The sequence below is a fragment of the Lepisosteus oculatus genome, chromosome 5, assembly GCF_040954835.1.
Source record: "Lepisosteus oculatus isolate fLepOcu1 chromosome 5, fLepOcu1.hap2, whole genome shotgun sequence".
Taxonomy (NCBI): Eukaryota; Metazoa; Chordata; class Actinopteri; order Semionotiformes; family Lepisosteidae; genus Lepisosteus; species Lepisosteus oculatus.
The window spans coordinates 44,986,638-45,008,922 of record NC_090700.1 but is presented as its reverse complement, the minus strand read 5'-3'; the positions used below and the strand labels follow the sequence as shown (position 1 = coordinate 45,008,922).

The window sequence follows — 22,285 nt, the reverse complement described above, 5'->3', positions numbered from 1 at the left end:
CACAGCACAGAGCAGACACACAGACACAAACAAAGACTCACATACTGTACACTCACATTAGGGCCAGTTTTCCCAGATGCCAATTAACGTACCAGTATACTTTTGGATTGTGGGAGGAAACTGGAGCACCTGAAGGAAACCCAGACTAGCGGGAGAACATACTGTACATGCTCCACACAGACTCTCCAGGTCGAGAATTGAACCCAGTGCTGCAAAGCAGCAATGCTTGCCACTGTGCCACCCTACTGCTTTTCAATGTTTCTTTTCTTTTCAATGTGATGTTAAAGATGTTTAAAGATACCATTGTCATGTCACTCTGCAACTCCCAACTGACAGCCCACTGAAGCTAAGCAGGTGTGAGCCTGGTCAGTACCTGGATGAGAGACCTCCTGGGAAAAACTAAGGCTGCTGCTGGAAGAGGTGTAAGTGGGACCAGCAGGGGGCGCTCACCCTGCGGTCCATGTGGGTTCTAATGCCCCAGTATAGTGATGGGGACACTATACTGTGAACAGGCCCCGTCCTACGGATGAGATGTAAAACCGAGGTCCTGACTCTCTGTGTTCATTAAAAATCCCAGGGCGTTTCTCATAAACAGTAGGGGTGTACATTTTCCCACTGGCCCAATCATGGCCTCCTAATAATCCCCATCTATAAATTGGCTTCATCACTCTGCTCTCCCCCCAACTAATAGCTGATGTGTGGTGAGCGTTCTGGCGCACTATGGCTGCCGTTGCATCATCCAGGTGGATGCTGCAGATTGGTGGTGGTGGAGGGGAGTCCCCATTACCTGTAAAGCGCTTTGAGTGGAGTGTCCAGAAAAGCGCTATATAAGTGTAAGCAATTATTATTATTAATATTATATGAATTTTTGTTCTCATTGACCAATGTGGTTAATTAAACCTTTAAACGCATGGAATGTAAAAATGCCTTCCTCAAATCAGTCTGTATTGTCTCTAACAGTTGTGTGAAACTGTAATTGTGTTTTGTGTTGTGGACAATGGTTCAGAAGGGACTAAACTGAAACCACTTAATTCTAGTGAGTGAAGCTGGATCCTAATTCGAGTCTCCTGAGTTAAAAAGACTTGGCTTAAGACCACTACACCTCGTGGTCCCTTTTAACTGCTGTTTTTAAACAGAGAACAAAGGACCAGAAACAATATAGAGAAGATTTAATCAAATCCACTTCAATACTAAAAAAGATTTAAAAACATCTTACTGACAAAAGAATGTTAGTAGGAGGGATGACCTTGAATCCCAGATTGAGGTAGAAACCAACACTGGGAGCCTGAGTAATCCTTGACTGAACTGAGCTTTAACATTAAACGACTAATTTTTATGCGTTTGGTAAACATTAATTAGAATGGGTCAGTGGAGTCAAATCTGTAGTTTCTTGGACCTGAACTTCACAGTTTTTATGAGAACAAGAGAGGCTTTCAAAATCCTAAACCTGCTCTTACAGGTGTCGATTTTAAAAGCAGTTAATAGGTTTTAGATGATAATCCAGCAGTTCTTGCAGAATATTGATGAAAGTATTTTCCAAATCCTAAAAATAAAATGTTAAGGCTGCTGCACTGAAAAAGTATTGACTGCTTTGGTCCCTTTTCAGTCTGAACTGGAATATGTGGTGATCTAAAAAGTGGCTGGTTTACATCATAGTCATAGACTACACTGATAGACCATTTGTAGTGAATATTATTAATGCAACCCTTTGCATTACTTTGTGGGATATTTTCCTAACATTACAATACAATTGCCCAGACGTAGTGCATAAGAATATAAGATTGATTACCAATGAGAGAAGGCCGTTCAGCCCATCCACCCTATAATGTAGTTAGCATTCTTTTCTCATCATTTTCCTTTGCATCTCTTTTCTTTTTGCATGTCTGACTTAAAGACATTATGTGAACCATATAATACAGGAGTAACCACAGAACAAAAAATATGATACACAGCGACCTAGTACTAATACTGCTATGTTTCACTTAGTATCATCATCATCATCATCATCATCATCAAACCATTTCATTAAAATAGTGATTCTGTATAATTTTCTGGGAGATAAATATACCATTAAATTGTAAGTATACACAGGCAGAATTTGACTGCTTTCACCTGAGGACATCTCCTTATAATATCCAGTAATATATGTCCTGTATATGTTACAGATCCATATGTTATGTGTCTGTTCTGTCAGCTGCAACAGTTGGATTCTTCACTGGGCATTGAGAATTACAAGACTCCTTGTGTATTTACACAAAGCTAAAGATGTCTGCAATTACACCTGTGGTGTTTAGGGGGATGGAACTACACATTAGGGGTACAGAATGAATATCCCTCTGCTTCACCACAGAGAGCTTTCTCTCACTTTGGCCAATTGATTTCTCTGTGTGTAGCCATGCATGGACTAATGTGTAAAACTATATTAACACATACTGTAACTGTCACGGGAGAGGTAAGTGTCTTCACATGTCTTCGTTTTACATTTGGGTTGAAGAACTAGTGTTTTGTCCTACACAGTTTTAAGAGCATGCTTTGTGTGCGTTTTCATTTCTCTTTTCATTTCACACAAAATCTCTTGAGAATTGTTCTTTTTTTTGTGTTAATCTCGTGGGAAAAAAAAAAAACTTTTCCATAAGTGGTCAGGAAATTAGCAGTGGTTCTGTTACAGAGTTGGCACCTGGATCCTGAGATGATTATTTAAGTTATATGTTGCTAAAAAATGAAAATAAACTTGAATATATATTCAATATATATTACTGTACACTGTATGACAAGATTAATTTTGACTAAATACCTAATTTGATCAAATTCCTTGTTTAAATATGTGATTTAGATTAGATTTTAGATTACAATTCCCATGCTTTGTCAATTAAAAAAGACTTGTTTCTTGATATACTAGTGACTGTAGGCCCAGCTTTCACTTGGGTCCAATAAAACGCATCATTGCCTTGTTTCAGTGCAAAATATCCCGAGGTAAATGTCATGAAATTGTTACTGCTTTCTTTGCATGATCCATCTGTTACAACAGCCGCCATGGGTATGGTAAGACTCATGGTCCAGTTGTCCACACACACTATTTTGGTACTACAGATCTAATGGCTTGGGGACAAACCCTCTATTGAACAAATGTTCATGAAAAAAAATTGAACAAATGTATATTTGATTTAAAGTGATTCAAAATCCGTCAGCACGTTTCAGCTGAGACTTTCAATGTTTCAAAAGCACTCCTCTGAGCAATACGTATTTTAGAAATAAATGAAAAAATACTGCTTTCAACTCTTCAACTTGCCTGGTTTTACTATTATAGTATTATTAGTTGTCTGCAGTGTCCGATTTCATCCGGAAAACAATCACAATAGAATTGTGTTGAAGTGGCTTGCCAAATGTGTTTTTAAATGTCCTGTTTTGTGTTTTGTGTATTTAAATGATGTATTCCCATAATACAACAATGCAAAGCCAGCATTCAGTTTTTATTGATCTTTACGTGAACATATTATTGTGAATTGTAAAACATACCGTATGGAATAACTACATGATGCACTGCAAAAAGTCAGAATGCAGGTAAAGTAATTGTAAATTAACATCTTTTAATTTAGCATTATCCACAGCTGTTTTCCACAGTCTGACCAATTTTATTGAAGAGTAATGTTTGACCGCAAAAAAAACAGGGACCGAGGCGGACAGGTTTCGCAGACCTCTGCTCTTTATTGTGCCCAACTCCTAACTGAACAGTAAGACACCTAAGTGTCGTAAAGCGGTAACCTCCCCCCTTCCCACCCACTATACCAACAGCGCAACAGCGTCGTAAACCCCAACGGACACGGTGTGCAACATAACAGGTAAGTCTGTCAACAGGCATCTTTGAAAGATTAGGATCTCTAATCTTCAAGGCTTACACAGAGGGCAAGGCACATTTTACTGGTTCACAACTCAGGAAGTGGTCTATAGTGCTACTTGAGAGGACATGAGAAGAACATGAGTCAGTAAAGGCGTTAGACTGAGAGCTGAGCACGTTAAGTTCTGTACGAATTTTAGCTTTTAAAAAACATGCCTCCCCTCACCACTGTTGTTGTTTATATTCTTTCTCCTTAAACGCAGTTAAGGTACGACGAAAGTAAAGTGACTTTTTTCTCTTCTGCCAGGTGTCAGATGCTCTGATCTCAGTTATTTCTGCTCTCTCGAGACTGTCCATCTTGTACAGTAGATTACAGGGTAACAGCATTTATGGTTTGCAAGCAAAGCTTTCACTCATCCTTTGTCTGAGGATTGCTAGTGTTGTTAATACCGTTTATTGAGCTCTATTCAGTTTATTCAACATAGGATTAAGAGTCCAGGAATAAAATGTCGTTGACATAAAACCGCACTGTGTTTAAATAATACCACAGTTTTGACTAGCTTTTTATACATGAAGGTTCCGTGAAATTATCACATTAAAAAAGGGATAGGCTCATTGCTAATAAAATATAGAATATAGAGTATAGAATGTATTCAGTTGATAGTTGTTTTTAAAGATTAAAAGTATCTGGAGATTTCCAATCATTTTTTTCTTCAGTGAAAGATATTTTACTTATGATTTTCTATTATATCACCTAGGATACAAACATGGTCATGACTATCATAATGATTATTAATGTATAAAAGTTATAAGCATTGTACATTTCTGTGAAATTTTCTAATTTTAACCATGGTTTGTGCAGTTATAATTGTTTCTAAACAAGGCCATTATCAGAAAAATCCTTGTTCTTTATATTACTTTTAAAAGTATTATTTAAATTCGTTTCAGTTCATTCAGGATAGTCTTAACAACGTCAGTGAGGTATGCAGCACACTTTTGCATCTAACGTTTGCATTCCATACAAATGCTTGTACAGTATCCTTCAGTAAAAAATATGGATGAAATCTGAGATCAGGATGAAGGATATAATTGTTGAATTTGTATCCTTGAAAGAGTGCTGATACAGATCTTTAAAGTGCAGTTACTCTTTTTCCCAGGACAGTATGGTGGCATGGTGTTTAGTGTTGTTGCTACACAGACCACTTTCTCTGTTGGGTTTCCCCATGTCCACATGAGTTTTCTCTTCTTGCTCAGGTTTGCTTGCACTATGGCCATTGTTATACTTCACATGTTAATTGGTGTTTCTATAATGTGCTTGTGTAATGTACTGTATGTGTGCTCTGTGATGTACAGTACTGGTATGCTGTCACAGTGTAGCCCAGATTTGTACCATTACCAGGTATACCTTTCTTACATTGGATGGACAGATCATCTTCTCCATATTTCTTAATACCACCATCTCAATATTTTAATCACAAGTAGTCCCAAAACAAATTCCTGTTTCTTATGCTAATCTTCGTGAAACACAGACAGACAGCATTCTGTTCATGAAAAGTGTGTGTGAGCATGTAATATTGTCATTGTAAAAGCAAAACCTGAGAAACTACCCCGTCTAAAAAAATCAATTTTCTCTTACAGCTAAGGGTGGCAAAATATTTGTGCGTCTATTTTCACTCCATGTGGTGTTTCATTTGAGATATGCTCTGAGTACATAGAATAGAACAGACATCCCTCACAAAGATAGGAATGCATTCTAGTGTGTATCAAAAGAAAGAGGGACAGTGCTGAGTGAGACAAAATACACAAAAATAAGCATACACACAAAAAAAACTAACACAAGGTGCGAGCTTCTGTTCTGAAATTCTCTCAGTTGGATCTGATAATAAACATTGTATTTCTTTAACCAAGCCAGAACAGTGGGTCTGTTTTTCATGTGTGTACTGACCTTGTGTTGAAAGTGTACTGTTGGAAAATCCATTATTATCATTACATACACTTTGGGAGAAGTGGCCGTTTTGTGGATTGATGGTGTGAGGTTGCCACTTTAGATAAAAGAGGCCATGAATTATTGACTTAATGAGGTAATGTTGGTTGATTTCACAACAACCTCTTTAGAATCTGGCTACCACTTACAAAACACGTAATAATAGCCTGTGGTGTTGAAAACAAGCAGCGGAGGCACGTTAAACAGAATTCAAGATGTGCCCAAATTTCTGTTTTGGTAACCATCTTTGGTGCTAGCACACATATCATTTTAAAATAAGATACCCTTGTTCCCTAACATTACATTATTAATGTAATGGAAATTTAAGAAAAATTGAAAAAAGTCACAAAAATTGTTTTTTTCTTTACTTGCTTTCTTTTAATTTGTTGTTTTTATTGATACGTTTATGGCTGTTACAGTAAGAATATACAGTACCAGACTGAAGACTAAACAATATATGTATCTAGTTCAAAATGGATTCCAGTAAAACTATGTAGGCAGTACAACACAAAGAGATGAGAAGACTAATAATTGTGGACATTCCAGCAAATGCTACTAACATAATCTTAATTATTTAATTGATTACAATATATTGAAACCTTCAGGATGCTGAAATAAACTGTCGAGAAACAATATTTCCTTCCTTTTTCAAACCATCTAAGAACCTAAATTGCAAACTACTTAATTGATTCATTTGATGTAGCATTCTACAGATTTCATGATTATTATTCATGTTACTTATTCAAATAGATGAAACCTGAAGCATAAAAATATTGGAAAAAAAGTTAAATTAGGATGAGTTTGACCAACATGATTTGAAACGAAAGCCATCTAATTAAAATCTTAAATAATCCTTTTTTTATTTTTATTGATGAATACAAAATAATGAGTCAGATGGCAACAGAAACTGATGGAGACTGACTGCATCTGAGAATGCTATTGCATAAAATCACATTGTGCTTTTGTACATAACTGTTTATATTCTGTTCTGATACTTTTCTGTTAGTTTACTAATTGGCTGAACCTGTGCTCCCATAAATCCATACAGAAGCGCTCTCAAGGTTGTAGATGAAAGAGCTCCAAGAATTGATTTGTTTGTGTGAACCTTTGCATGTGATTGCAGTGCGTCTGGTCTGAATTTGAACTTATTCTGTCACAATGTGCTGAGTAAGCAAATGAAGACACCTGGAGGTTTCTTTTTCTTGAAGTTCTCTGCATGTGATTGATTCTTAAAAGAGAAATATCGCTTTATGTGGTGCCCTTTAACTTGTAAACTCTTTAGAAGTCTATACAAGTTATTTTAAATAATAAAAATGTGTTATGTATGTCAACTCACAGTAGTCATCACTTCATTGTATGCATATGTTTTGTTATGTAGACCTGTCAATCTCAGTGTAAATTACTGTAACTCTGAAATGAAATATATTGTCCTTGTATAGTTGATGATCAAAAACGTTTTGCAGCAGATGAACAGGCGAAAAGCGTCGGAATGCAAAGTGACACTACTTATGTAAGTGCTCCTTGTCTTGAAATTTGTTGTATTTTATCTATTATTTGTCTTTGTTTTCCATTTGTAAAAGTATTTTGTCAATTTTTAAAGACAAAAGTTTGGATTTTTTTTTGAGAAAGCCAATCCATAAATGCATCACTGTATGAAACCGTTCAGCACTTTTAAATTACATTCTACTGCTTTTGTTTAAATTATGTCAGTTTCATACAGTTTTGAAACATAAAATCTGGAGAATGAGACCCTAACCATTGGTAGTAAAGATAAAACAGTTTAAAGTGCATACACAGGGTCGTAAGATCTGCAGTGGTTAAAAATAACCTATTCTCTGCAGCTCTGTAGACAGAAATCCAGGGAGTTCACATGTGAGATTTACTGGAAAAACTAATTGTGTACACCCGACCGACATTGATCACAGGAATACATGGCTAGCTGGAAGCAGTCCTTGAATTCTGAAGCAAGCAGACAGGAGTTTCAAATCTCAGCAGAACAAACAATATGTTTTTATGTGAACACACATTTTTCTTCCACTAGGGAACACATAGACTACTGAGTTACTGACTTTTCTTTTTATAAAGTCTTTGTTCCAAGGAATATCTTCTTTTTTAAACTTCATATACTGTAACTGGAAATCTAAACACTTATTCCGGGGGCATATTCCTCTTTTGTCTTTGTGCCCATGACAATATCAAGGAAAGAAAACTATTAAAAATCTGATTGGGCTGTTTGGTTTCCTCGGTATGTAAACTGACCTGTTATGAAGAGTGAACTGATCTTTTTAAAAATTAGGCAATGGTCTTTTTAAAACCCCTCTTATATTATAGATGAAAGATCTGTAATATAAAAGATCTATCTGACATCAAGTATGTGATCTTTGCTGCTGTGGAAAATATGCAGAGTTGACAGGGTGTTACAGTGTGCAGAAACTACCCTTTGTCCACCAGAGGTGCTTTAGTGTTATGGATTTCACTTTAGACTATTTTATAAAGCCATTTTAAGGGTCAACACTCTTGTTTGGCTCACACCTGAAAACTGTAAAATACTGCCTGTAAGACACACTACAGATCATGTCCTGGAAAAATACTGTCACCTTGTCACTGGTGACTGTGCCTCTTGTTCACTGCAAGCACTTACAGTACCAAAAACAGTCTATAAAAAGCATCTCACCCCAGGTATTATCATGTCTCCTCAGAAATTCTTGAAGAGCTGAATTTGATAAAAAGATGTCCACAGACAGACTCAATTTTCTTTACATTGAACCATAAGACTTCATTTGCTGAAGAAATTAGACAATTCTTTTGTATAAATTCATGTTCATGAATCATAAAAATGAACAGTCTCTTATTTCTGTACTTCCTTTCAGCACAAAGTGTTTTGAATTTGTTCAGAGTGTACTTTGTTCCATGTCATTTCTGCAATAAACAATTGCATGTTGTTGTTTTATTGCTTTCAGCGGTTTGTGTGGTAACTTTGTACCATATTTAGAAACAAAGCAACAGATTAATTCAAAAAAGCATTTATTACAATGACTTCTGTTTCAATCTCTTCAATCAAGATCTTAATATCAATATCTTAAAATAAACCATCCATTTTGGGCAACAACCGATCCCAGTCAGAAACACTGTAATGGGGAGAAAGAGTAGTCTGGGAAACCTCAGCAGTTTTATGGTAAATGACAGTCTTACTAGACGATCCCTGCATGGCTTAGCCCTTGTTTTACCCTGAGCAGGTTTTCTTGATTACTGTTGTTATCCACCGATAGTTGTGTTCAGTACTGACCTCAAGCCATGTGACACTAAACACTCTTCATTTCCTCAGTCATTAGCAGAAAGGGAGGGCTCAGGGCAAAACCGTCATGGTCATTTATCTTTTTTTTTCTCCTGAAGTGCCACTTTCTTTGTAAATCAAACAGGCCAATCAATAGGGCAGTGAGGAAGGTGGACCGGGAGCTCTGTGTAAATGTCCATCGCACCGCCTGCTTGGTCCTGACTTAGGAAGAGCTGAAGGACTGTGCTTTTGAGTCCTTGCTCTGTCAGGAGGCCAACAAATTCACCTCCATTCAGGATCAAAATATTATAAATATACCCTCTGGCCATATTTGTGACCACCTTTATCTGCAGCTGATGAGGAGAGTTTTGATTCTGTTGTTGTTATTTTCATTGTAGTCAAATGCTCTGCAATTAAAGTGACTAAGATCTCAGTTTTGTACCTCTTTCAGTATTAATCCTCCAAATGAATATGAAGCAAGACCTCTTGCAGTGTCAAAGAAACTTCACTGTGTATTAGTCACAGTGAAGATAGCATATATATGTTTTTACATTAATCAGGTTATTTGCCATCAATTTGAAGAAATTATCATTTTTTTAATAGCAAGACAAATCTATACTGTACAGTACATATGTATTTTACAACGCTGAACTGTGAGTCAGTAATATAAGCCTCAATGTGTCTTTGTTAAGATTCAATGTTCATTGAAATGAATGAGAGTGATTTCAGCTCCCCTCCTAGTGGCAGAAACAAGGGATTATTTGCAAACTGGGTTTAATCTATTTACTCATACTAACAGAGCAGGCATAGTAAGTTAAAGGTCAGACTGATTGTTCCTTAGATTGTCACATGACGTAGTGGATCAGCAGGCATACGTCACAAGTTACTCCTCAATACATAATAAAAACACCTCTGATTCTTAACCCAAACAGTGCCATTTATGTGCTGTGTGCTATAGTTTAGTAGAAAAAATGTGATCTGAAGCAGTATTATTATATTATATATTTATATTGTAGTATATACCAGCAGAAAGCAGTTTTGCATTGTTTTATTAAAAGTAAATAAGTTCTGGCAACTAGAATACAAAGAGTTCTATATGTGCTTAAATATTAAGCTTACAACATGTACTGTACAGTACATACAAGAAGAGAGTTCAGTTTACCATCAAAAGACTAAGATAATATACATATCTAGTATAAAAAACACAGTGGTCTGAGTCTGTCCTTATATTCATTTAGTATTTTTAGTGGTAACCACTGCATCCTTTAATTTCTCCATTCAGATGAAGATGTCAAAAGAGAGTCCGCAGGGGGAATGACAGCGTGATTAACCAGAATGAGGCCTAAGTCAAGAGCAACGGAGACCTCTGGGAAATTAAGGCACCAATTTTCACTGTCAAGATCAACTGTGATAGGCCACCATATCCCTAGCAACACGCAATCCTCTAGTCTGCACCTTCACGCACAAAACCTAATTTGGCTGCACAGCATTATCCTGTCTCTATCTCTAAATCGGCTGAAGGAGGCCTCTGGAATGGGGTTTGTACAATATACTTGTTTGCTCGCTTTGAACAGAACACAATTCCCATGCAGTAGGCAGCCACTTAGAATCCTGTTTAGTACAGGTCACCACAAGCCCTACTGTTTGGTTCCTTAGTTGATGAGTGTTGGGCTCAGGAGAGATCAGGAGGGGAAGGTGAGTTTGTTCTCAGTTTTCCAGCTGGTTGGGGCTGAGCTACTAGGTGATGTGTTTTCATGTGCATGGCATGGCAAGTGAGAGTCACATTTTTTGCATCTCTGAGTTCTCAGCCTCCAGCCTAAAAGACTCATCTATGCATTTTATTATACAGAACATATGTCCAGTTACTGCATCAGAGAATATAATTTCACAGAAGAAACATTTTTACAGTGATGAGAAAAAGTATTTTTTTTTCTTCATTTCTTGTTCAAAACCGATCAGTTAGATTAAAGCACTTTTCTGAATGAAATGTATTTACATCTTATACAGATTTTATTTTATGCAGCTGTGTAGTGCCATGGTCAAAAAAGTCATAAGAAAACTTTGAAATATGTAAGGTCTTCTTTATTGATACAAGGTCATTGTCTAAAAACATATTTAAAAGAGTTGAGTACTTATTACATTAAAGCAATGACTTGTGCCTTAAAAGCAAACATCTCCACAAAGGTTATGATTTTAACATTAATCTAAAGAGGTAGAATGTGTGTGGAGTGGAGTAGCCTGAAAACACAGGACATTGGCAAAAAGTACAAGTACAACAATAGTACAAGTTGACACCTCAAACAAGATGCATAGAAATTATAATGATAGCATAATCTTTCTTTTATTTGCCTTAAAACTTATACTTCGACCTCAATTGGGCAGATAATCATTTTCCTTGTTCCAAAATAGAATTTTGTCTGCTAAACTCAGTGCAGCTGGGAAGATCCAAACACAATCCAGGCCCCCAGCTATTCTCCAACTTGGTACTCCAAAATCCTATAATGTAATAATTCTCTTTTTAATCAGTTTGCTTAGCATCCTTTTAACACACTGATCTTTTTAAAGTCAAGAGCATAGATTATAGACAAAAGTCTCATTTTCACTAAGTCTGATATTCTGACAGGTGTTCCACATCTTCTTCCTTGTTTTTTTCTAGTTTTCTCCTTCTGTATATTTCTCACTGCTTATGAGCAACTTCATTAGAAGTGCCTGGCTCTGATCTTCCTTACATCTAATATTTCTGCTTCTTGATTCTAGACAAAATTCTGTTCCCCTGAGGATTCAATTTAATTCTATTTTCTGCTATATGGATATCTAGGTCAGATCAGGTGCCGAGCAATTTATTATCTCTCATAAAAAATAAAAAATAAATTATTCTCCATTGCAGTACTTAATATACAGTAGTATATTTAGGCAATTTAGAGAAAATCTTGTAGCTACAGGGGCTAACTTCAGCCAAATACTGCATTGCACTAATCCATTGTATTTAAACCTCTCAGTAATGTCTTTGCACAGTCTGTGCCCAGCGTCAATACTCATTGGAATGTATTGGTAGATGATCAATAAGGTGGAACCGAAAAATGTTGTGGTCAGCATCAGAAAAAGTATACAATAGACATGGATTACCCTAATGAGTGTCATTCCTTTCTTAAGGTTTAATAATTCTGTTCCAATCTACAAACTATTGTCAGTCAGTCACAGAAGGAATAAGAAGGAAGCATATCCCCTTTCGTTTCATGTAAATGTCAAATATTCTTTATGCATTTAAAGTTAAATTTTTTGTTATAATGCATGAGTTAAGCATTTTTGCTTGAAAATAGCTTTATATTTGGCAACAAATGCCACTAACTGCTGTCCAGTAATACTTAATTTGAGACATTTCAAAGAACCAAAGAGATTTGCTATCTGGAGGTTCCATTAACACACAGTACTGTGGCTACCAGATGCAGATAACAAGCATGGTGTGAACATTTCTTCATTGCACAATTAAAATGGTACAAGGAAAAGACTGGCTCCATCACACACAAACATTATTTATCAATGCTCCACACAAAATTAAGCTTGACCCACAGAGAAAGGCATACAGTATATAACACATTTTAAAAATAAAATGGTTTAACTAAACTATTTTGAAATTGAGATAAGGATGTCTTTTTATTTGTTCAGTAGTTTCACCAGTAAAGGATCTAGCATTCATGTTGTATAAGGCTTTGTTGCTCTCCTTTGCTTAAGGGGAAAGCTATGCTTTTGTGGATGTGAATCCCCCTGAAACAGTGTGTGGCAGTGTCCACTTCTTATTATAGGCCTGGGGTCTTTCAAAGGTTCATGCAATCATTTTTTCTATCACCTCCACCACACTAGGAGGGTATTCACTAACCCCAGAGCTCCACGCTTAAGGTCACCTCAGGGGTCAATGACATTCAAAGCCAGGATCACCCAGCTCCCAGCCTTCAGCAGTGAACTATTAGGTCACACTCCTGCCTTCCATCTGAATCTAGGGACTGCATCCACAAGATAACAGCGAGTAGATATTTCCCAGTCACTTTGCTTTCTCCCCGGCCAGCAGTGCTACATTGAATCAGATTGGCACTGGGAACTGAGCTTAGACCTCTCCTGAACCCATTTCGCAGGTAACCTTTGAAGCTGCCAAATCAGAATGATTTTCAATCAACTCAGATATAGCTAGAAATTCCCAAGTCCCCAATATGTTTCCCTAGAAAAATGATCTTGTTTGCACAGAGGCTTCAATAATTCCTTCTAATCAAAATGAATGAAGGAAAGAAACCCCGTACCACTTGAAATTTGCACATTCAAGGTTGGCTACATCTTTTAACAAAGCCTTTTGACAGCCTCGCTTCTCCCAGCCACTGTTTTGTATCATAATCTATTCATATCTAGTTTCCCTTGTGATGTTTACCCTACAAAGCCAGTCCAGTTGATTGAAGCACATAGAGGTCTGATTTTGGTAATCTACTTCAGTCTATTCGAGTGCATTGCAAGACAGTCCAGTTCAATACTGTCCACTTCAGTATTAATTTGTCTTTTCAGCTATTTCAACAGAGAATGGAGTCTATGGCATTCGCAGTAACTCACCTCAGACCCATCCGTCATAGTATTGACCTGTGGCGAATGGCACAGTCTATGGTTGCTTGCTCACAGATTGGGTTCCTTTGTGACAGCATAACTTGATCTGGAAAATTTCTTAGATATTTACATCTTTTACAGCAGGGCAGGAAGCTCATGTGTAGAATTTGCATGAAAATACATGTAAGCAGTGTGTCAGAAAGGATCCCAAAACTCCTTTCGGTCACACAGAGGACAGGAGCTCTACAATCCTGGTGAAATAAGATTCAGGCTTTAAATGCTGTAGCTCCAGTTTGTTTCACTGTGTCATGTCTTAAAATAAAATTATTATGAACCAGTCTTTTTTCCAAACCTCTTGTTGTATAGAGTGCAATTCATGCTCCTTGGCCTAAGGGCAATTGACTTCTCACAAGAGCAGGAAGGGCAATGACCCCTAACCTTAAGATTACTTATAAAAAGCTTATCTGAAATGGTTTCTAACCATCGGATTTCATAAATAAATGGAATATATCATACATCTTACATGAGACTGTGAACATCTATATACAGTAAAGGAATATGTGTTTATTATTAGAATGCTTAGAGTACGTTATGTAACAAATATCTACCCATTTATTTTTTTCACTCTATACTTTATATTATATACTATATGTGTACGTCTTTTACACTGTGCATATAGTCACAAATATCTCTAAAATAAGTGTCATATCTGAATAATACAAAGTATATTTCGCTATTGGAGAAGGTTATTAAAATATTAATAGTTGTTCTTAGTGCAAACAATGATATTGTCATGCCATTAATTAGGATATGCACTTGCTGCTGCTCTACAGTTGCATTATGTAAAATATGAAAATATAGAAAGTGCTGAAGAGTGTAATCTTTCTAGGTGCACTGAGGATAAGAAGTCAAAGTGTTGTGTCAGACACCGAGTATAGAACCAGGTCTCTCAAGGCTTTGAAGCCAGGCACGTTGGTGATCAAGGTCAATGACAAAGGCTATGTGCACCTTCCTCTTGGTCAAGGCTATAGGGGGACAGGGGAGAAAGATAATCATTCATCCTTTCCCTATCCACAACCAGAAGCTTGTTACCCAGGATGCCTGCGAATCACAGGAACAAATGAGTGCCGATTGTCAGACAGCTCTGAGATGGATTCTTGTTCTGCGGGATCTGCAGTATGAATACAAGGGTATTCATTTAGGCTCCAGTCAGTCATCAGAGTGAAATAGCTTTCCGTCACTCCAACCAGGGATAGTTTGAATATCCGTCCCACTGAGGTGAAAGGTTAGAACCATTGTAAGTCGACAAGCCATGCCTTCTGCCAGAGAGTGACTAGGTGTCAATAGAAGAAAAAATTGTCATCACAATCATTCAGTAATCAGAGCTTAATTACACAGAAGCTAAAGCACAACTATGTAAAATAACTGTCACATACATTAATTTTATAATGTCTCCTTTCTGTTAAACATGTATAGATGATTTTTCAATTAGGGAAGAACATTGTATAATATATATAGAAATAATCATACATCACAAAATTGACAATATTCAGATGCAATAATGGATTGCTGAAGCATTCATTACAATATTAGATTAAGAGCCAAAATAACATTGGGTATCCCCCATATATAAGTTAAAATTTACTGCATGTCATTAAATATTTTAATAACCAATTTAAAATGATATAGACACAACATTAATCAAGAATAGAAAATCTATGGATGTAAAAGATGGCATTACCTACTTTTAAATTTAATTTATGATTAGCACTTTAGAACAAAATTACCTGAACAACATGGTACTGTATATGGTGTCGTAGCAATAATAGTTAAAAGTGTTTTCTCCTTTACATGTTCCTTTTAACTCACACATTTAATTTAAGGTCGTTAACTCTGCATAACTGATCATATTAAGAAAGATAACCAGGAATAAATAATAAACAATGGATGAAAAGTATAAAATAATATAGAAGAATTAGCCTTTTTTAGCCACAAGAAAAAATACACATACTGTAACTAGAGATCAGGAAATTGGAGTCCTGTTATACAGTAATATAGGAAAGGGTATTACTGTATGCACACTGCCTTTACATTAAGTGGAGTATTAGGTCAGACATGGCAAAATATTATTGAGCACACACCAATACTGTATGTTAAACAAATGAACTTAAAATATTTTTTAATCCAGTTTATGGTCCGTAATTGAATGTGGCACAGCCATTAGTCCACATTGCATGCCAAAGATGGTGACCCTTTTTAACTTGCAGATCTCTCTTGGGTTTATGTCTCTACATTGTTTGATTTGCACAGGATTGATATCAGACTTGGTTGGGGTGCTCTATACTGGGAGCCCGTCATGTGGCTTATACTATACACATATCTTCTGAATGTCTTTGCTGAGACATGTGACTTTTTAAATAATAATAATAATAATAATAATAATTGCTTACACTTATATAGTGCTTTTCTGGACACTCCACTCAAAGTGCTTTACAGGTAATGGGGACTATCTCCAGGTCTGATGAAAAATTCCATATTTATTCCAATTCATTGAACACTAAGCAGAACTGTTCTGGAGATTATCATTCAGTGCTGATGTTCTGCAATGAGACACACTGTTAATGGCAATTACTTTAGATTTAAGAGCTTTTTTCCTCTTTTTTGTTTACTAATGATGTTGATTCTGGAAAAACTATAATCTGATATTAACGCTTTGTCTCAACTAGGCACCCCTGACAAGATACACATAAATAGACATAATAATTTTTAGCTTGGGATTCTCATTCTGCCAAGAAACTAAAGAATCATTTTATGACGAGTTCCAGAAGAAATGTTTCACCCAGTGATAGCCAAAAGTCTGAATTATTCTAATCTGGCACAAAGGAAATTTAATCTATTAATAAAATGTTATATTTCTATTTCCTGCTATTCCTCTGGGATGTGAGCCCAGGCCTTGGACATTTGGACAAAAATAATTGCTCTGGCTTTAGCAGGACTAATAGAAGTGAAAACTTCAATCTGCTGCTTATTAGTTACTCCGTGCTCCGAGTGTAAGGTGTCTGTGTGCCTGTGTGGCGAATCTGTGCAACAGCAGCATGCAATCGACAATGAAATTTTCTTCATATGTGCTGGCTCAATATAAGGTTATACCTGGGTCATGTAGCAAGATTGTTACCAAATTAACTTTGTCATGGGACTAAGTGCTGAGAGAAAAAATAATATATTTTGAAGACCTCTTTTTTGCATTTTAATGAACATTAAGAACAAATGTATGTGAAATGTGACCTGGAATTTTTATATACTGTATAGTATATATATATATTTCTTAGCAAATGCTTTACTTAAGTCCTTTCACTAATGAGGTTTTCTAAACAATAATGGAGAAGTGCTAATGAGCCTCATGTGATCTAAACTTCAGATGAAGTTAGATTGCTAGTTATACCTTGTTATTGTTTTAAGGGATGAGGTTTAGGACTCTTATTAAACTCCATTGTTCATGAAGTACTAGTACTTGTACAGAGTGACTGGTATTTTGTAACCGTGCATAATGATGTATATTTGTCGTCTTCTGTACCGATGGAATAACTATTGTACATCGGTATTGTGTCTTGTACTCTACTGTACCTCATATAAGTGTTTTCTACTTCTAATTAGGATTGCACGTTTCAAAACCTTACACCACAAGATACCATCTTCATTGTCACTTCCAAACTGTGTCTTGTTTGGAATTTTTAATTAAGTTAGGTTGCTTTGAAGGTTTTTGCCTTCCAAACAGAAATTTGTGAAAATGTGAAATGAGATGCTTGCCCAGGGACTCATTCCCCTTTACCTCACATATCTGTAAATTCCGTTACTTATGGACAGTGTGAGTGTCTCTGTCAGGAAAATATATGAACACATTCCATTGTGTTAATGCAGGAAAAAATCATGGCAAACTGACAGCGTGTAATTCCATTAGCGATATTGTGATAGTTGAGATGAACTGTATATTGACAGCTCACTAGCTTAATGAATTACCTTGCTGCAATATCAGTTTCCTCCATAGTTTTTAATACAATATTCTACTTAACTTACAGCTTATTTAGCCAAATTGAATCTTCTGCATTTTTGTATTCAGGTAAACGCATTGCATCTGAAGACAACTGGATTGAATTTCTGAAAATCATAAGTTGTGTATTCAAGCATGTATCATTTCTAATCTAATGCTCACTTTTGTCTTTTGCTCTTGACATTTTTTAAGAAAATGATTTGCACTGGTTTGTTATGGTTGATTTTGAATCACCATTGTATTGGAAATCGTCTGTTGTGTTCCATGCATGGCATGTTTTTTTTTCTTTGGATATATTCAACTTTACATCCCTAAATGTGTGGCATGAATATTTTTCAGAGGTAAAGTGTCAGAACACTGCCTACTGAAAAGAGGCCCTTCGTTCAATGACGTAGCCAATGTCAAACTAGGCTGGAAAAGAGCTAAAGGCTAAATTGAATTGTGGTGCAATAACTGCCCTAATGCAGTGTAATGTCAAAGAGCCCAACTGCATGGGAAGCATAGTAAAGTCTAATGTAGCCCTTTGGGGAGGGAGCCTGCAAGTTCAGCTATCCATGTAAAGGACATACTGTATAAAGTCAAAGGGAGAAGAGGGAAAGCATTCTCGATCACCAGGTTTAATAAGCAATCAAGCAAATTGGAAGCCTTCAGTCCTGAATTCCAAGCTGATATCTTGTGAATACCACCAAGGGCTGTCAGTGGAAAGAACCAATATACTGTAGGCTGCCTGGGTAAGTATTTAGTTTAATACTGTATTAACTAGAATTTAGAGACAAACACAATTTAGATAAAACTGAAAAAAGATTGCAAAGAAACAAATAAACCTAAGAACAGGCTTTCCGAGATGAGAATATTACATAGAGTGTGGAAGAGATATCTCAATCCATACACAAAATAGATAGGAACATTAAAAGAGGATATCTTTACTACTCATTTAAAACATTTTTAGCAAATAAAGATTTAAAAAATAAAGACCCTGGTATTAAATACCAGAGACTGCAGCTGCCTTGCAGTTGTGCATTTCATTTGACACTATTGGACATGCAGTAGAGACCGAAGGTGTCTCTTCCAACTGCCTGACATTACATTTCTGGGATTTCTGGGACAAAGTCTGTCCTTTTGTTTGCTGTATAGTTTTGAGATCTTTATTAATTACTGTTTTGTTGAATGGGTATATTGGTTCTGTACATCCTGTGATATGAAGGTTTACATTTCACAGACTGACGGGTGTCTCCCTGTCATGACATAACCCTGCCTCCAGACCATCGAGAACTGGAATCGATGTTGGGAAATATATTTTGTTTGTTGGTATTGTGACCTTGATAGTAAACCTCCTAACCAGTACTCAACACTTTTACCTATTCCTAAGCATATCCTGTCGAGATATCTTCTTAGAAATGCAAACAACAACACAAGCCATTAAGTCATACTGTATATTAGCTCTCCTCAGAAAATGTATCTGAGACTCAAAGTCCTCATTTGTTTCATTAATACCTATTAGACATACAATCTCAGTAAGTAGGTCACTCCACAGGAACAATATGAAATTAGAGCTCTCATCAATGATCCACATGAAAAGTCTCTTCCAATGAGTTGCTCTAATGTCTGTTGATTTTCTTCCACTGTTTTCACTGCCATGTCTCAATGGCTAAGCTGGACCCCCAAGATCTTAGCGAACCAGTAGTGATACGGTATAGCTGGCTTGCTAATTGCATGTCCGGAAAGACACCTAAGAAGAGTAAGACTTTCTAGACAGAATCCCAGCTGGCCAATATAGCTGGATGGGGGAAGGGATAAATCCCCACACAGGTGAATATTGTGGATTAAAAAACAATCCATCTCTATTATCAGACAGCTGCTTATTTGCAGTGAGGGATGCAGCAGCCTGGAGCTTCTCTGTCATGGATGTCGGAAGGGCAAGCCATGGAATGATAAGGAGAGCAGTAGAGACCCTATGCGTAGCTGGAAAAGGGGCAACATGGGGGTTAGCCCAGGATCAGGGGCTCAGACGATGTCAGAAAGAAACCTACTGTATGTCCTCAGGCCACGGACAAGAGCGACCTGGTGCTAGGCAGGTCTCAGGACATCCGTACCCTCAATGCTGAGCAAGGAGCAGAGCAGACACAGGAAGCAGGAAGTAAATAGGCTACACAACAAGTCACACCAGAAAGACATGTATAATCACAGGGAACTAGGAACAGGACAGAAGTAGAGCACCCTCTAGGTTTACTGGGCGTGACAGTACCCCCCTTCAAGGGCAGCTTCTGATGCCCAAAAAAGAGCTGGACAGCACTGGGGGGAGGAAAAACCTAATATTACTAAAAGGAAACCTCCGGGAGTCCACGGCTGAGAGCTACCCCCTCCTCCAGGGTACAACACCTTTATTGAGTAAAGGAAGGGGGGCCGGACTGGGCTCCGGAAGAGCAAGACAAAAAAACAGACCAAACATGTAAAATATCATGAACAATGGAAATAAACCCTGACGGAACAGGGGAACAAACAATACATAAGGGCATGGAAGCCCAAACCAGAGGGCATGGGAGCCCGGAGCCAGCGAGACCAGGGGGCGTGAGAGCCCAGAGCACGGAAGCAGCAGCGGGAGTGGGAGCCCAGGACAGAGACAAAACATGTCACAAATATAAACCCTGATGGAACAGGGGGACAAACAACACGGAAAAAAAATAACCCACAACACATAGGGAGAGCAGGGCGCACGGAAGCCCATAACCAGGAGCAAAGAAAAAAAAATCCAAAACCCAAGAAACAGAAATGTTAAAAAAGGCTTCTCACGGGGTCTAGAGTAGCCTCAGCATTCTGTCATGGATGTCGGAAGGGCAAGCCATGGAATGATAAGGAGAGCAGTAGAGACCCAATGGGTAGCTGGAAAAGGGGCAACACGGGGGTTAGCCCAGGTTCAGGAGGTCACACGATGTCGGAAAGAAACCTATGTCCTCAGGCCACGGACAGGAGCGACCTGGTGTTAGGCGGGTCTCAGGACATCTGTACCCTCAATGCTGAGAGAGGAGCAGAGCAGACACAGGAAGTAAATAGGCTACACAACACAACACACCAGAAAGACATGAATAATCACAGGGAACTAGGAACAGGACAGAAGTAGAGCGCCCTCTAGGTGTACTGGGCATGACACTCTCCTTGAAGAATTATGCACAAGGTCTTTAGGTCTGTAGTCTGCAGATGCTAGACCATCACAGGGCACACACAGGGATGATTTAGTGATACCCACGCCTAGTCCACAGCTCTTAAAGGAAACCTGTCCTTGGTCATAACTGATATCAATACCTTGAAACAATGCAAACTCAACACCAGAATTGAACATGGAACTCAAGTGGCAGTTGCATCATGCCACCCTCAAAAGACTATATTGGACAGAATCCACTCGTTATATTATAACTCATTATAAATATGTTATATTTGAGTATTTTGATATTTTAGTTTCTGTAATAGTATGGAGTACTAGTTCATGGTTTACATTTTGAATGTAAAGCGCGTTATTCATTGTAATACAAAAATAACCCAATACAATATATTGCTTAACTAATACACCTTACAAAAAACACAAACTTCTATATCTTATGCTTAATCCTTAATTAGTGGTTAGTTCTTAAAAGGCTACTTTATATTGTTCTGGAGACCTTGTAATTGAAAGACCTTGAAATTTGAATGTGGATGATCGTTCTTATCAGAGGAAGGTTTTAAGTTTCTGTAATGCAATTTTAATGAAAAGTCAATGAGAAGAGGGAAAAAAATGTGTAGGATTTAAATGTAATTAAGTAATAAATGTATGTCCTAACAGAAGCCCAGTTCATTTTAATTAGAACCCATTACAGTTGTCTAAAAAACAGGAAAAATAATAATGGTATAATTATGGTTAGTTACACTAAATGTAATTAGATTAACAGATGCCAAAACTATTATAGTGATTTTTCAAGAAATTCATGTTCTGACCAGTATACCAATAATTGAAATGTTAGTACATACTGTACATTACTACACTGCTGGAAGAGGAGTCTAATAATTAAGAGCTGTATTAATTAATTTAAAGGCAATAAATGGATAACTGTTATGTATCAACTGAGTTTCATTTCGGTTTGGCTCTTTTAACATTTTAATTTTCATTGCCTCTTGTGTTTGCAGAAAAAATAAAAATATGAGCATCAAATGAAACTCTTCTTTCAAATTATGCACACATATTCTTGGAAACATTAAGTACATATATATTGCATGTTTATGACCAACTATGGTACATTCAAGTGACTTAGCTGCATAAGCACTAAATCAGATCATTAGTGAGAGAACTGACAGATGATGAGTGATTCAACATGTTTAATGTCAAGCCTGGTCTCTAGGCTAAGTCAGAATATTGTAGCTTACAGCCTGAGAAAAGGTGTTCACAGACAGAATTTCTTATAAAGCAACATGTTGCAGCAAACACAGTCCCACTATCTGAGACAGCATGAGCCATGCCATCTTGCAATGATCAGTGGGAAGGTTCAAGTATGATGTATGAAGATTGAACGAGACTGCACAGTGCCACAGTAC

The 22,285-nt window shown here is 37.1% G+C and overlaps 1 long non-coding RNA gene across 1 annotated transcript; it reads left to right on the top strand.

Moving 5' to 3' along the window:
- Positions 1–3,762: 3,762 nt before the first annotated feature.
- Positions 3,763–11,812, top strand: LOC107076877 (uncharacterized). The gene is made up of 3 exons (XR_001478005.2): positions 3,763–3,839; positions 7,259–7,329; positions 10,376–11,812. It is a non-coding gene; the product is annotated as an uncharacterized lncRNA (long non-coding RNA).
- The last annotated feature ends 10,473 nt before the right edge of the window (positions 11,813–22,285 follow it).